Source organism: Syngnathoides biaculeatus, chromosome 7 (genome assembly GCF_019802595.1).
Source record: "Syngnathoides biaculeatus isolate LvHL_M chromosome 7, ASM1980259v1, whole genome shotgun sequence".
Classification (NCBI taxonomy): Eukaryota; Metazoa; Chordata; class Actinopteri; order Syngnathiformes; family Syngnathidae; genus Syngnathoides; species Syngnathoides biaculeatus.
In genome coordinates, this window is record NC_084646.1 from 22,822,708 (window position 1) to 22,838,879 (window position 16,172).

General features: G+C 45.9%; 1 long non-coding RNA gene across 1 annotated transcript; it reads left to right on the forward strand.

The window, feature by feature from the left end:
* Positions 1–10,227: 10,227 nt before the first annotated feature.
* On the forward strand, positions 10,228–15,634 carry LOC133504080 (uncharacterized). The gene is made up of 3 exons (XR_009795895.1): positions 10,228–10,511; positions 10,951–11,108; positions 13,262–15,634. It is a non-coding gene; the product is annotated as an uncharacterized LOC133504080 (long non-coding RNA).
* Positions 15,635–16,172: the final 538 nt, after the last annotated feature.

The window sequence follows — 16,172 nt, forward strand, 5'->3', positions numbered from 1 at the left end:
GAGTTCAAATTCAGCTTCCCCTGTGTGTAGTTTGCATGTTCTCCCCGTGCCTGGGTGGATTTTCTCCGCGTTCCTCCCACGTTCCGATAACATGCATGGTAAGTTAATTGAAGTTTGCCTTTGAAGTGGGCTGTTTGCGATAAATTCAGCCATTGGCTTGAGGGTCATAAAGTCACAGTTTGGACTGACAACAGTCCCCCTCACTTCCATCCCGACCAAGCCAAAACTTGAGGCCTGCAAGCAACGATGGGTCTCCAAACTAGCCCCCATACTCTTTCGAGTAATCACCACTCAGAAATCCAAAGAATTGTCGTTACCCTGCAAACCCTTGCAGCAAAAGTCCCGTTAACTCAGTTGATTGTTCCTCATCGTTCCCTGATTCCTTCCTCGCATTTCCCTGCCAAATTCCACTAATGTCAATCTGACACAGTTAATCCACGGCATGATTCTCTTGAGAATCCATGCAAGGCTAATCATGCTTCAAGGGATAATTGCAGTCATTTTGAAGCAATGCATGAATGGTACTTGATAATGTGACTTCATTTTCCCCGCAGACTTTTATTTTCCCAGCGACCCTCTGCACCCTACTTGGAGCCAGCTGCAAAGTCTTTGTTAGGTCCTCTACTTCTTATTTATATTATTTTGCGTGCGTTTCCATTCTCACACAAGTTGTATTTTTGTAATTAGGTTGTAACAATACGTCAATAAACATTAGGAGGAGGCATCTCAATATTCATTCCTCTGTCAATCCATCCATCAATACAAACAGTGGAAGAGATGTTTACTAAGAAACCGCTTATGGGACCATAAAGGGCGTGACACAGTCAGCGTGGTCGGGACAGTGACTGATTGTACCTGACCTGCCCGCCGGGCTAAATAGAGGCATTAGCTGTTCTATTGCTGAGGCTTGCTGGCCTATGAAATGTGCAGCAAGGCAATGTCCTGGGCCTTGGCACAAAGTGATGAATGTCTTATATTCCTGTGTAAAACATATTAAAGTCAGATGGCATGATGGATAGCGGCCAGGAGACAGCAGAGGGAGGAGGTAAGATGGGAACGTAGATGAAGGAGGGAGGCGAGGGTTCTTTTGATAAAATATGCAAAGGGCGGAAATTAAAAACCGAGATGAAAATATCCCAAACTGGTCGCTCATCTCCATTTTTGCATTTCTCCTACAAGCTGATGAAGAGTCTTAAGGCAATTTTGAATTTTTAATGCATCCCCTTCAGACCTCAGCACAACGTCTGGTCTTTGTAAGCTTCCCACCCTTTGCAGAAAAGGTCTTGTGCACTTGCTTTGCTTCACATAGTTAGAGTGTGCTCCCAAAGGCAACATTTACATTCTCTTGTGGTTCATAAATCCCCAGATAACTGACCCTTCATTTATGTTGAAATGTGAATCATCAGAATACATCACAGCTATTGTGCACTTACTTTTGTTTCTTGTTACCCGTTCCCGTTATCTGTTTAATCAAATAACATTCTGAATAACATTCTGAATAGGTCTTTTTGTTGCAAAGTAACTCCTGGTGGAATGGCACATACAAAAACTGCCTTCAGATACAAGTGACCCAACTTGAAAATTTTTCAAGACACGAGCCATCATTCTGTTGATATTTGGTGCCCCCGGTGCCTTTTACCCCATGTCCCCCTCTGTGTGACGTGCCCCTTTTCAAGAATGGAAGTCTAGTTTGGTAAGGCGCAGGGATGAGTAGTAATGTGTTACGTTTACACTATTACATGCACTCAAGCTAACATTTTGGATAACATTATGATATTGAGATTCTATCAGTGGAAATTAAGGATAGGCTATTTCTGACCATTTTTGTGTATTTTTTGAATGACAGATTCTTCCAAAAGTCCAGAGAACCTCAAAGTCTATTAGGAAAAGGTACATAAATAAAAGTACTGCCACTAAATTTATGGAGACTGTACCTGTGCCACAAACTGTGAATGCTGAGACAATTGATCGACTTTTGGACTATTTCACCTTGGAAATGTCAAATGCCGTTAATGCTGTCGGCCCTTTTCAAACTAAGCCCATCCTGATGCAACTTAGAACACCGTGGAGGAACACATTGATTGTCACGTGATCTAAATCAAAGTATAGGAAAAAAAGAATGTGAAGTGGACAAAAACTAATCTCTAAATTTACTATGACCTCCACAGACGGTATCTTTGTAATTTTAACCAAGACTTCCTAAGGGCTGGGCAGGAACCCTTTTCTGAAATCATTAGTAAGAACTTAAACAACACTCACACTCTGTTTGCTGTGGTTGGCAAGCTCACCACCCCCCGAATCAGATAGGTCCAGAACTCTTAACAGTTGATAAATGCAATGAGGTTGCCTGTTATTTTAGTGAAAACATCCAATCCATCAGGTCAAATGTCACCACAAATCAGCAAAACAATGCAATGATTCTACATCTGAAGCCACCCTTGAAAAACTCTGTTACCGTGTTGGAATTTGACACAGTTGACCAAAAAACTGTAGAGAAAACTATTCAGCAGCTGTAACCATCAACGCGCTGTCTTGACTCAATACCATCTGACATTTTCAAAACTATTGTGAAAGCAGTGCTATCTGATTTGCAACAAATAATCAATTGCTCACTTCAGTCTGGCAAGTTTCCTAAAGCTCTTAAAGGACTACTGACAGGCAAAGCATGATTTTAGTATGTTTTTAATTTAAAAAAAAAAGGCAGCCAGAATGGGCCCATCTGTTTTTTCACCACACGTGATCATGATGTTGTCATATATGGATTTTTGCATCTCTCGCCATGAAAATCCTCTCGAGGAGCAGGAAGTGACATTATTTACAGACCCCCACACTGACGGGTTTGTGTTTATACCAGTTTTACCAGAGGGAAAGTAAGTAAGTAAGTTTTTTCCTGCGTGTCAGCCAAAATGCCGTCTCGTTGTATTGCTGGATTTTGCTTGAACACTCGGGAGGCTGGATTCACTCTTCACACTTTTCCAAAAGACCCAGTTCGTTGTGAAAAGTACAAGAGCTTTGTGAGTTCTAAATGACAGGTAGGTGTGTTTTGAGCTATTAAAAAAGTAATAGTTGGCGGAGCAACGTAATCCTTATCTCAGAATGTAAAAAACGACCCGCATCATAATAACTTAATAAAGTACGTAAGTCAGGGGTGATAAATGTGTCAATCTGTGCAGACCAATGTTATTCATCGCTGCCGCCGCCAGTGCCGGCGCCGTTCATTGCCGCCGCCGCTGGGGCCGCCGTTGTTCATCCCCAACTCCGCCGGGGCTGGGGTTGTTCATTGCCGCTGGAGAGGTGGATCGGGCTGGGAGGTGGTTTGGCCGCGTACGGGAGGAGAAAGGAGCTGCCCCCCCCAACTGGCCACAAGTGTCCGGGCACCCCTGAAGTAGTTACTACGCCCGACATGGGTCGTCCTGAGTACGCTGCAGACTGTCATACATACTGTTGGGGAGTCTGTTGTTAGTAAGAAGTGAGCCGCATATAATCTAAATATGACTCGAAGCGATTAAGATTGCATTAGCTACAAAATGAACCCCAGTCTGGTGGCCATCCAGGCCACCAAACGCAAGGCGTCTGGGTGGATAGTTCAGGAGGACGACCCGGACGCCAAGCACCAGGGTCCCCACGGGGCGATTCGGGCGGACGATCTCTGTGAGGAACCAAACGGCGAAGCAGGAACCAGACCGAGGCAGGCAACTGCTCCGGACGAGAACCTCCCACGCCGTGGTTGCGAGACGACCAGGGAATGGTCGCCACCGAGGCTTGGTCAGGAGGCTGCCGTGGATTGGTCACCAATGAGGCCAGGTCATGAAGCGGCTGGCAGCCATCAGGAGCGACAAGGATGATGGAGAGAAGGACCAGAGCCATGACCGCCACCATCACAGCCATCCCAAAGTCCCTCCAGCTCCGGGGTGGCTCCACAGAACTCCCCAGCTCCTGTCGCCGTCGAGACAAGGGCGTGGGACGGCCGCGGACCGGTTGCTGCTGGTACTCCTGGACGGCAACGTGAATCGGCTGGGGAACCGTCGCCACCTCCTGGACAGGAACGTGAGAAGGCGGCGGCGACATTGCAACCTCCTGGACGGGAACGTGAGAAGGCGGCGGCGTCACCACCTCCTCCTGGACGGGAACATATGGACGTGCCCGTCGCCGTCGGAGCAGGAACAGGGGACGACCGCGTGCCCGTCGCCGTCAGAGCAGGAACAGGGGACGACCGCGTGCCCGTCGCCGTCAGAGCAGGAACGCGGAGCGACCGCGAGCCGGTCGCCGACAGAGCAGGAACGCGGAGCGACCGCGGGCCGGTCGCCGACAGAGCAGGAACGCGGAGCGACCGCGGGCCGGTCGCCGACAGAGCAGGAACGCGGAGCGACCGCGGGCCGGTCGCCGACAGAGCAGGAACGCGGAGCGACCGCGGGCCGGTCGCCGACAGAGCAGGAGCGCGGAGCGACCGCGGGCCGGTCGCCGACAGAGCAGGAACGGGGAGCGACCGCGGGCCGGTCGCCGACAGAGCAGGAACGGGGAGCGACCGCGGGCCGGTCGCCGACAGAGCAGGAACGGGGAGCGACCGCGGGCCGGTCGCCGACGAAGCAGGAACGGGGAGCGACCGCGGGCCGGTCGCCGACGAAGCAGGAACGGGGAGCGACCGCGGGCCGGTCGCCGACGAAGCAGGAACGGGGAGCGACCGCGGGCCGGTCGCCGACGAAGCAGGAACGGGGAGCGACCGCGGGCCGGTCGCCGACGAAGCAGGAACGGGGAGCGACCGCGGGCCGGTCGCCGACGAAGCAGGAACGGGGAGCGACCGCGGGCCGGTCGCCGACGAAGCAGGAACGGGGAGCGACCGCGGACCGGTCGCCGACGAAGCAGGAACGGGGACCGACCGACCGCTGGCCGGTCGCCGACGAAGCAGGAACGGGGAGCGACCGCGGGCCGGTCGCCGACGAAGCAGGAACGGGGAGCGACCGCGGGCCGGTCGCCACTGGTACTCCAGGGCACGGATGAGAAACGGCTGCGGAGACGTCGCCACCTCCTGGACAGCAACGTGAGGCGGCATCGGGTCGGTCCCCACTGCCACGTGAGCTTGCAGTGCATTCGTTGAAACAGCAACGTGGGCGTGGCGCTGTCGCGGATCCGTTTCCAGGGCGACGTGAACGAGAGTCGGCAGAGAGTCAGTCGAAGTTGAGACGTGGGCATGTCTCGGGAGTGGGTCAGTTCCAACTGCCGCATGAGCTCTGCTCGGAACAGCCAAAACTTCGACGTGGGAATGGCGAGGAGGTGGGTCCGTTTCCACAGCTACGTGTGCTTGGCTAGGTGGCGAGTCCGTTCCCACTGCGACGTGCACTTGGCAAGGTGGCGGGTCCGTTCCCACTGCAGCGTGCACTTGGCAAGGTGGCGGGTCTGGCGACGTGAACAAGAGTAGGCAGAGAGTCAGTCGAAACTGACACGTGGGCGTGTCTCAGGAGCGGGTCAATTTCCACTTCCAATTCCAGTTCCACGTGAACCTGCGTCAGCAGCGAGTCCATCGCAGTTGGGACGTCAGCGTAGCTCGGCTGGTTCGCCAGTCCTTGCCGGACCTGGGCCGTGAGACCCGCCAATTCGGCGCTCTGCCGCTCTTTCTCCGCCCGCATTTCGCGGCAGAACACCTCGTGATTTGGCGGCTCCTCCTCCCTCTGGGCTGGAAGCTTCGCCACAAGCTGCAGGTCTGCCGGTTTCGCCGTTGCCGGCGAGGAGTGGGAGGACGGTGTCTTAGTTGCCGCGCAGCGGGAGTCACAAGGGAGCGCCCGGCCGGGGCGTCTCCTCTGGCCGCCATGCGGAGGTCCCGGGTAGATGGCCAAGCGGGTTCCCTCAAACGGATTGGTGTACTTGTACCCACCGGGCAAAGACATTCGGGTGCTGGAAAAGCGGGGAGGTGGAGCAACCTGACTGGGATGAAAGACCGGGCAAAGAGATTCATAATCAAAATCATCGGAGTCGTACTCAGGCAGCCGGTCATACAAATCAAGGTCCTCCTCATATTCCGAAAAGTCAGAGTCTATAAGAATATGAGGAGCCGGACGGGTCGTGGTCGGGACCTATTCATAGCTCGGTGGCGGAGCGTAAGACACGGAAGCGGAGGACGTCAAGGACCATACCCGGATCGGACAGGCTTGGTCCTCTGGCAGACGGTCTACCTTGCGTTGGTCCCGGCGACGCCAGGTCTTTCCTGCTGGGTTCTGTTTTGGCCAGATCGTTCTGTCACGACCCATCGGAACGTGAGTAAGACCCAAATGCAGGACTCGGACGATGCAAGGTAGTTCGGGGAGAAACGTTTATTATTCCGTGGTTGGGGATCGGGCAGGCAGTCAGGTGCAGCAGCGGTAGTTGGGACGTCGGGCGAAGAGAGCAGGTGGGCGGGCAGGCAGGAGTCGGTACATGGGAGAACGATCAAAGCAGGCAGAAGTGTCAAAGGAGTCAGGCTTACGGGGTTGGTTGGAGAACATGCGAAGGTCGGTACACACGGGTTGTCGATCAGGGATACAGGAGTACTCAAACAGGACATGAAGCTCAACGATCTGGCGCCGACCAGTCGTCATCGGGGTCATATAAATACACAGGATAATCAGCCCGCATGAGGCGCAGGTGTGCGCCTCCCAATCAGCGCAAACGCGCAGGCACCCGCACAGCCCGGGCTGGAGCGGCAGGATCATGACAGTAAGTCCAACTGTTTCATGGATTGGAAAAGAGTTTGACTCATGGACTCTGATCAATCTAATTACAGTGAGTGTTACTTGAGTTGACACTTTGAAATGAAGACCACAAGAGTGGAGTATTTTTGTGCAACACCCCGAGCAAGGCGACGTTAAAAGAAATGCGACAAACATTTGAACACAACGTGATGCATTACAACAGAATGGCGGGTTGCTCATGCAGCAAGCATTATCCCTCATTTGGAATTAAAATGTCTTCAATTAATTCCCAGAGCCGGAAAGATTATGCATGTGGCCCAAGAGAATCCTTTGGTGAGGCTAAATATGTGGAAAGAATTTAAAACATTGGACCATCTCACTGTCTTCTCTTTGTAACTGAAATTAATTTCATCCACCAACATTTTCATTTTATTTAAAGCGGAATACAAACAATCATCCTTTTGTTTTATTTAAAGCTGGGGTTCTTAACTGGTTGAACTCTGAGACCAACCATTTTTTTTGGGGTGGCGATGATCATGTTATTGTGTTCTCCTTGTGAATGAGTCAAACCGTACAATTTTTAAGTAAAAAATAAAAATAAAATAAAGCAACGCAAGAAAAGAACAAAGAAAAAAGGTTCAAATAACAGTTTAGCTGTTACTCTAAATTTTGATTGCTTATATCCAAATTGTTTTTGCTTATGTGATTATAGACAGATGGATTTGTTGTTTTGCAATGCTGTGATGATCATATACTATAGGTTAGTACACATCACATTTTGAACAATTTGATTGTTCTTTACGCAAAGCTCAGGATGTCGTCCAATTCATCGCAATGACATTTTACATCGATACCCGGCTAATGCATAGTTTAATTGCTGATTTAGCATGCATCAATTGGATTAAAAAAATCTACTTTTATAGTTAATCATTTTGGAAGATAAAATGGGCCTTTTATTTTGAATGTCAAATGGCTGGCAGGTTTCTGATAATAAGGGCAAATTAGACTGCCTGGCCAATCACAGCTCGCTGCTATTATATCTTGTTCCATCTTTCTCTAGCCTATCCATCCATCCATTTACTGAGACGCTTATCCTCACGAGGGTCACGGAAATGGTGGAGTCAATCCCTGCTATCTTTGGGCAGGAGGCGGGGTACACCCTGAAGTGGTCACTACTGAATTGCAGAGACTTCAATTAAACTAAAATACATGTTTTTGGGGAGAGGTTCATCGAAGTTTAACACGTGGTCGCAACACGTTTCCGTGTACATTGGAGACGACACCCTGTCGTTTTTTTTTTTTTTTTTAATGCATTGTTCCCAAATGAGTCCAATGCGTATTTAAAAAAAAGAAAATAAACCATCAGTCACAGCAAGATTTATGTAGGTTAACGTGTGGCCACAACACGCTTCCATGTACGGGGGCTGAAGCTTATCCTTGCGGTTTATTTTCTTTTTTGAATACGCATTCGACTCTTATGAGAACAATGCATATTTTAAAAAAAAAAGTCTGTCACAGAGAGGTTTACAGAAGTTTTCCACCCTACCTAAGTTAAAGTAAGGGTCCAAACCCATATGAGGATAGACAAAAAAGAGAGATAAAAGAGATTCAAACCACAATGTCCCTGCAGAGTTTCACCCAGCAGGAGTTGTCGAGCCTCCTCTAAATCCTCACGGTCCTCGTTGTAGTCTTCTTCTTTATGGTCCAATGTGGCCCTCACTAGCGTTATCGCATCGTTAGCGTCATTGTTTATTTAATTTCGCTCTGGTAAGTGTTATCGGCCTCGGAAATGGGCAAAGGCACTCCCTGGTTGCAGGTTTAGAGGATAGTAGGGGTGAGGGTTTGAATTTTGGGGATGTAAAAGCAGCTCAAGGGAGCACCTGCATCCACCCTGCAACAGAGACATCAAAGTTATTCAGATCTAGTACAGTGCCTCATTAGGAAACAAATATGAAGGTAGAAATTTGCATTTTGCATCGATTTTTGATATGGCGACTCAGAAATTGTTGCTTTGTCAAAGGATAGGGGGCTAGATCTTATGGATTACCACATCGCTATCGGGCTCCCAGGATATAACAATATAGACGTCACACACCTTCCGATTTAGAATGTGGACACCATTTTGGGTTGGTCAATTCAAGTAAACTAACAGTAACTAAGCAGGAATTATTTCAGAAAGGCGTCTGAATGTGGCCGTTGTAAAGCGTCTTTCTTTCGACTGCCAGCTGTGATCAAGAACCAGTGCGAGAAAACGGAGGAGTTATCAATCAAACGGCGACAACTGTGGCTGTCTCATATTAGCAGAGCCGATCTTGCAGCAAAGTCATTCCCTTACGTTCGAGTTTGCTCGGAGCATTTTGTTCTTGGTAAGTATTGGATACCTTTGACAATTTCTTACCTACTTAGCAATAACTAAGTTCTTTGAAGGAGAAATATTCTTTAGGGCAAAGAGCCTACATAATACTCATGTGTCAATCCAATGCATGTCTCCAAAATCTGTATTTTCTGTTTTATTATAATAAGTTTGCAAAAACGAGTTACCGCACTGCTAGCTGTTTCGTGAGTTGAGTGAAAAATGTAGCCGTGGAAGTGGAGAAAAAGGTGCGGGCTCCACTTGGAACTCGAACCGCTCTCTCTCTCCCTCTTGGTAGCGAAAACGAAAATAATAATCTACACCTCTTTTGTTGGTATAATCAACATCATTTAACACAACGCTGACTGTAATCACGTGGTACATATTTAAATTGCATTGTGCGGTACACTAACCTTAGCAGTGTGGAGACACAGGTTGCTTACAATGGATACTGCCGCATCACGAACCCAGCCATTGTTGAATTGATTGTAGCCCTCCAGACCTTTGTAAATCTTTAGTCAATCGATGGTATAAGCGCTTATCGAGAAGAGGAGATTGTTAACGATGTCTGGATAGGTTACTGACGCCCACATTGGTGTGCTCCATTTGTGTTTCTCCAAGGCATATGGGTCGATATTGTCACTCAAAGTACATTTGTTGTCCTAACGGTTTCTTGAAACAACATCTAATGAGCCCGATAACTTTCCAAAGTATTTTTATCCATCATGCATCACTTTTAACCATCGTACGAAAATTTGTGTAACTCCGGTCTGTATGCAAAAGCCATAGAGTGTACAGTGCGTCAGTAGAGTGAACCCATCCAATGTGGCCAGGTGCCTCGGATGTAGTCCTGTGGTCGAAAACAGTCAATACAATATAACAACACAACACAGCCAAAACTTAGGCATTAAAAATGGATTCTCTATGCCAAAGGGTCTGTAATTCTTCCACGTACCTTTGTTTATTATCACCTTCTAAATGTTTTTTCCATGTACCTTTGGTTATTATCATCTTCTAAATGTTTAACAGTATCAGACAAAACTCTGCGTGTCATGATATCGGACATATTTTCAACGGAATTTACTTTCAACAATGCTTTGTTTGACCGGGGGTATGGCAATATAAATGAATATCACGTGATTTTATGACGTAGCGCACGATCCCAATAAAGTGGCATAAACAAAATCACGTGCCTCGTGACGTCACCCAAAACCCTCCATTCAAAAACGAATATTCCACAACTGTGTGAACCCGAACGAAATTCAAGTCGGATTCGGCCTGCTTATTCTGATGCTGTTTATGTGGAGCATTTTCATTTGGTGTGGGCTTCTAGAGAGAATAGAAGACTCCATGTAAACCAAATGTGGTGACGAGAACATCAGAGGACTGTTTAGCTCGCATTATTGGTGCAATCTCCGTGTCGTGCACATAGCCAGCATGCTAACAAAGAGACACGTTTGCGAGCAGCACTTCGCTAAGCAGAGATCAACCGTGAGGTAAAGTGTTCTTTCCATCAACTACAAGGAATTAAAGACCAGGAAATCAGATACTACCACTTAAATGTGGTTTAAAAAAAACAACTGCATTTTATCAGCTCGGTTAGGGTTAGAGATGGCATACTGAAATAATATTCTGCGATTATTATTTTCTGAATCATTATTATCTTAATCTGTATTCTAAATTCTTTTGTCCAATGTCTATAATATTTCAACACAAATTTTCTAACCCTATGTCACAAGTTAGCTGTCTTCTTTCAGTCTCATCTTACAGTTCTTGATTACATATTGTACTGATTCCTCTTGTTGACAACACTTTAGTGCGTTATCATTTTAACTAAAGTATTGTTTGCTAAACCCACAATATCCAAATCTGTATCTTGTTATCATTGTTGCACATGTCCAATTTTCACTTGCTTTTCTCACCCCTACAACGTAGAGTGGAAAGTGTTGCGATTGCCGTGTGAAAATGTGTGCAAGAACGACAGGAGAGTACAAGGAGGAACTTTGTGGGCCAAAACAAGAGAAAGAGCAACAACGTCAACTCCTAAACGCTGTGTTCAATCGGCAGCGAACGAACTGTGGTATGCAGAGCAGGTTGGTTCATTCTTTGTATGCATTCTAATTTATTAATATTCCTGTGTTTTATTTCTTGGACTCGTTTGATGATGTATTCATCCATCCATTATCTCCGCCGCTTATCCTCACAAGGATCACGGGAGCGCTGGAGCTGATCCCAGCTATCTTCATGCAGCAGGCGTGGTACTCCCTGAACAGGTTGCCAGACAATCATGATGTATTTAACATTACATTATTAACATCCTATGTAAACTATGTAAGTCTGCGGCAGGGATGGAAATCCATTGTGGGTGCTTCCAACCGAAACAGGGGCTGGCTTGTCTGTCGGCCAACCCCCAAATCAAACAACAGTTAACAATTCTCTTATTCGTCCATCTATTTTCAACACCACTTATCCTGGTTAGGGTAATGGGGGGCTGAAACCTATCCCAGCTGACTTCGGGTGAAAGGCAGCCTACACCCTGAACTGGTTCCCAGTCAGTCACAGGGCACATATAGACACAGGCAACCATTTGCACTCACATTAACAAGGTCACTGATTGGGAACTGGACCTATGCTGCCTGCATTAAAGTCATACGAGTGTACTGTTCCACCATCATTGGGAGACAATTCCATTACCCTACCTTAATTGGAGGAAATAGATCATGATGCACATTACTCTGTTTATGCAATGTGTGCACCAGCTGACATCCATTTAATTCTTGGAGTGCAAGTGGTATTATTCGGCTACATCTTTCTAAGGTGGCAGGTGTATAGAAACACTGCAGAGTAGTTTAATTTAGAAGCAATCTTTTTTCTGCCATATTTGACTGCTAAAAAGCACTCAAATAAGTGAAAAAGTAAGAAAAAAATCTTTGTAATTTTGATCTCAATGGCTTATTTTTAATTGCCCAAGTATTTTTTTAAAAAGTTAAATTAAATTAAATAAACTAAAAATAAATGAAAAAAAAACGAAGAGTCCTATGTACTGTATAATGTGATTAGTGGCTGTGTCCCACGGGTCAGATGTGACCTGGAGGTGAAACAGAAATTCTGGAAGGAGGTAGACAAAGTAGTTCTGAGTGTACCAGACAAAGAGAGCCGTGATTGGTGTAGATTCTAATGGACATATTCGTGAAGGAAACAGGGGTGATGCAGATCGAATGGGGAAGCACAGCATCCAGGAAAGGAATTTATAATCTGAAGGAGGTTCCCAAATATAAAGTAGTGCTATGGAAGAGTGTGGTTCCACGGCATCGGATGGTGGTGTATGAGATGACTCTGTTGGTGGAAAGGAAGATTAAGAAGACAAGTCGGAGCAGAGAAACATAGTGGAAGCTGAGAAAGGAAGAATGTTGTGCAGCCTTCCAAAAAGAGGCGAGACGGGCTCTTAGTGGACAGGAGAAGCTTCCAGAAGACAGGACCACTACAGACAAGTTGTTCTTGTGGACCTGCCCGATTTTATGATTTGCAATATATCAAACTCATCTGGATTTCACATTAACCTTAAAGGGCATGAAATGCCTCACTCAGCCACGTGTACGCAATAAAACGCCCCGTCTCGACTGTGTTGTTCATCGCGTACTGCGGCATCTATGAACAACCCCCTAAAGCAGCACCGGTCGGCTTGTCATAAGCCACACCGGGCGGCTGCGATGGGCCGTGTTGGCTCATCTTCGCCGCGGAAGTGGATCAGACGGGCATGCGGTTTGGCCGTGATCGCATATCATCTGAATATGGCTCGAAACAAGAGTGTAATATTGCCTGAGGGCTCGAAACAATAGTGTAATATTGCCCCTGTAACTTCAATCGGTTGTGTGGTGTTTTCCTTTTCGAAAAGAGCTTCTGTGTCAGAAGTAGCGCGTTTGTCTCCCATAGTTAGGGTGCACCGCGTGTTTTCATTGGCAAATGTCCGGGTGATGTCACGGACGGAGGATGCAGCCAATATGACGACCACTGGGATATCGTAAAATGACACTTCTGCAAGTTTGCGCTTGGATGACGCCCTCTCCGCTCACATTTATTTTTTCGTATAAACATTGAAGTGAAAAATGTTATATGTATTTTTCATTACAATATCCATTTTAGAATTTTTATAGGGATGACCCTTCGGCTTTAAAAAAAGTATAACCCAGAGTATAAAACATTAGAAAAGATTTACCATACCGTGTGTTTCTCTTGTGTCTTGCAGACAGCAGGAGCCTGCTTTCCCTCACAATAAAGAGGAAGTGGTGGACAAAGAGGTCCACCACATCAAATATGAAGAGGAGCCCATATTGATTGAAAAGAGATGCACCCCCACATCAAACAGGACGAGGAGAAAGAGGATATCACCAAGTTGAAGAGTGAAGATGAAGATGAAGGTGAAAGAGAGAAGAGCAGAGGGGCAAAGCCTCAAACTGTTTCCTCAAGTCAGCACATGACAATAGAAGGTTATGGAGACCACTGTGGAGGATTGTGAGCAGACAGACCCTTAGTTCCACAATCAGATTGTGACAATATGAAGTCGCACTCATCTCACACTAATAAAGATGATGATGAACAGCTGGAAGTTGATGTGAAATGTCCGACTAGCAACAAACAATGGAAATGTTCTCACTGTGGGAAAATATTTCCTTATCAGAGCATTTTGAAAGAACACTTGAGAACACACACCGGAGAAAGTTAACACAACACACAAGAATCCACACTGGTGAGAACCCCTTTTCCTGCTTAGATTGTGGAAAAAGATTCACTTGGACGGGAATGTTAACACAACACACAAGAACCCACACTGGTGAGAAACCTTTTTCCTGTTCAGATTGTGGCCAAAGATTTTCTCTGAAGGAACACTTAAAAATACACACAAGAATGCACACTGGTGAGAAACCTTTTTCCTGCTTAATTTGTGGCCAAAGGTTCTTTCTGAAGGAACACTTGAAAATACACACAAGAACCCACACTGGTGAAAAATCTTTTTCCTGCTTTGACTGTGGCCAAAGATTCTCACTGAAGGGCCACTTAAAATACAAACAAGAACCCACACTGGTGAGAAACCTTTTTCCTGTTCAATTTGTGGCCAAAGATTCTCTATGAAGGAACACTTAAAAATACACACAAGCACCCACACTGATGAAAAAAACTTTTCCTGCTCAGTTTGTGGTCAAAGATTCTCTTATAAGTATCAGGCCAAGACACACAAGTGTGGTGGTAAAAATAGCAGTCATCAAGAAGCTTTTAGCAGCACCACACATTGACAGATTTTTTTGGGGAGATTATTTTGGAAATAAAAACTAAAAGATCACACACACATCACTATTCACAGCCTTTGCTGTGAGACTCATTTAAATTGGGTACTGTCCAATTCTTCTGTTCATCTTTAAGATGGTTCTACAGCTTTATCGTAATCCAGCTTTGTTTGATTATACTGATTGGAGTTGATTAGGAAAGCAACAGCCCTTTCTACATAAGGCCTTGCAGCTCACAGTGCGTGTCAGAGCAAATGACAATCATGAGGTCAAAGGAATTGCCAGAAGAGCTCAGAGACAGAAGGCACAGATCTTTCCAAGGTTACAAAAAATTGTGGACTGCACTTAGGTTCTGAAGAGGACAGCGGACTCCATAATCCTTCAATGGATAATGTTTGGGATGACCAAAACCGTTCCTAGAGCTGAGTGTCCAGCCAAACTGAGCAATCTGGTGAGAAGAGCCTTGGTCAGGTAAAGAAAGAACCCAAAGGTCACTTTGGGTGAGTTCCAAAGATAGAGCCAGGAGATGCAAGAAAGTTTTAGGAAGTCATCATCACTGCAAGTTGGGGCTTTATGTCAGAGTGGCCCGACAGAAACCTCTCCTCAGTCCAAGACGCATGAAACCCCACATGGAGTTTGCTAAAACACACCTGACAAAGTCCAAAGATCTGGGAAATAAGATTCTTTGGTTTGATGAGACCAAGATGGAATCTTGGGGCCTTAATTCTAAGCATTATGTGTGGAGAAAGCCAAGTACTGCTCATCATCTGTCCTATACAGTCCCAACAGTGAAGCATGGTGGTGGCAGTATCATGCTTTGGGTTTTTTTCAGCTGCATGCACGGGAAGACTGGTTGCAATTGAAGGAGTAATGAATGCAGCCAAGTAGGAAGAGGTCCTGGAGGAAAACCTTCTCCAGCGTGCGCAAGACCTCAGACTGGGTCAAAGGTTTACCTTCCAACAAGACAATGATCCTATGCACACAGCTAAAATAATAAAGGAGTGCTTCAGAACAACTCAGTGACTGTTCTTGAATGGCCCAGACAGAACCCTGACTTAAAACAAAAGAGCATCCCTACAGGGATCGGAAAATGGATGCCCACCGATCTTCACCATCCAACTTAAGAGAACTGGAGAGGATCTGCAACGAGGAATGACAGAGGATACCCAAATCCAGGAATGAAAACCCTGTTCCATCATTTGCAAAAACACTCATGGCTTGATTAACTCAGAAGAGTGCTTCAACTAAATACTGAGCCAATGTTCTGGTTCTATGGTTGTATGATATTGCATTTTTCCTTTTTAAATAAATGTGCACAATTTTTCAACAATTCTATTTTTTGTGTGTACATTGAGGAAAAAATGAACTTAAATGATCTTAGCAAATGCCTGTAAAACAACAGTGAAAATTTTAAGGGATCTGAATACTTTTCCTATCCACTGTATAAGATATGATTAATTACTGCCACTTTATGGAGTAGTACATTCATTTTCCCACACCAGCTTTGCTAGTGCTTTTCACTTTTCGATTTTGGTGGTGGAAAAATGAGCATTCCAAGGGGAATTAATTCTTTCCCAATGGGTTGAAAAGATTATTTGGAATGACTGACAGTTTAATTTTCTTGAAGAGAAAAAAATACAAAAATTGAAATTGTTTGCGAAATATGGACTATGAAGACACGGAATTCCTTTAAGCAGTGCATGCATTTTGTCCAATTTTTTAATGATGTCAGTATCAAATACATGATTGATTGGAAAAACTGGAAAAAAAATTGACGTTTGGTAGGAACTGTAAAGTGTATTTGTGATCCCTATGAAAATCCACTCCATTAAACAGTGACGGTGACTCAATTTGCATGTTGATCAAATCCTATTT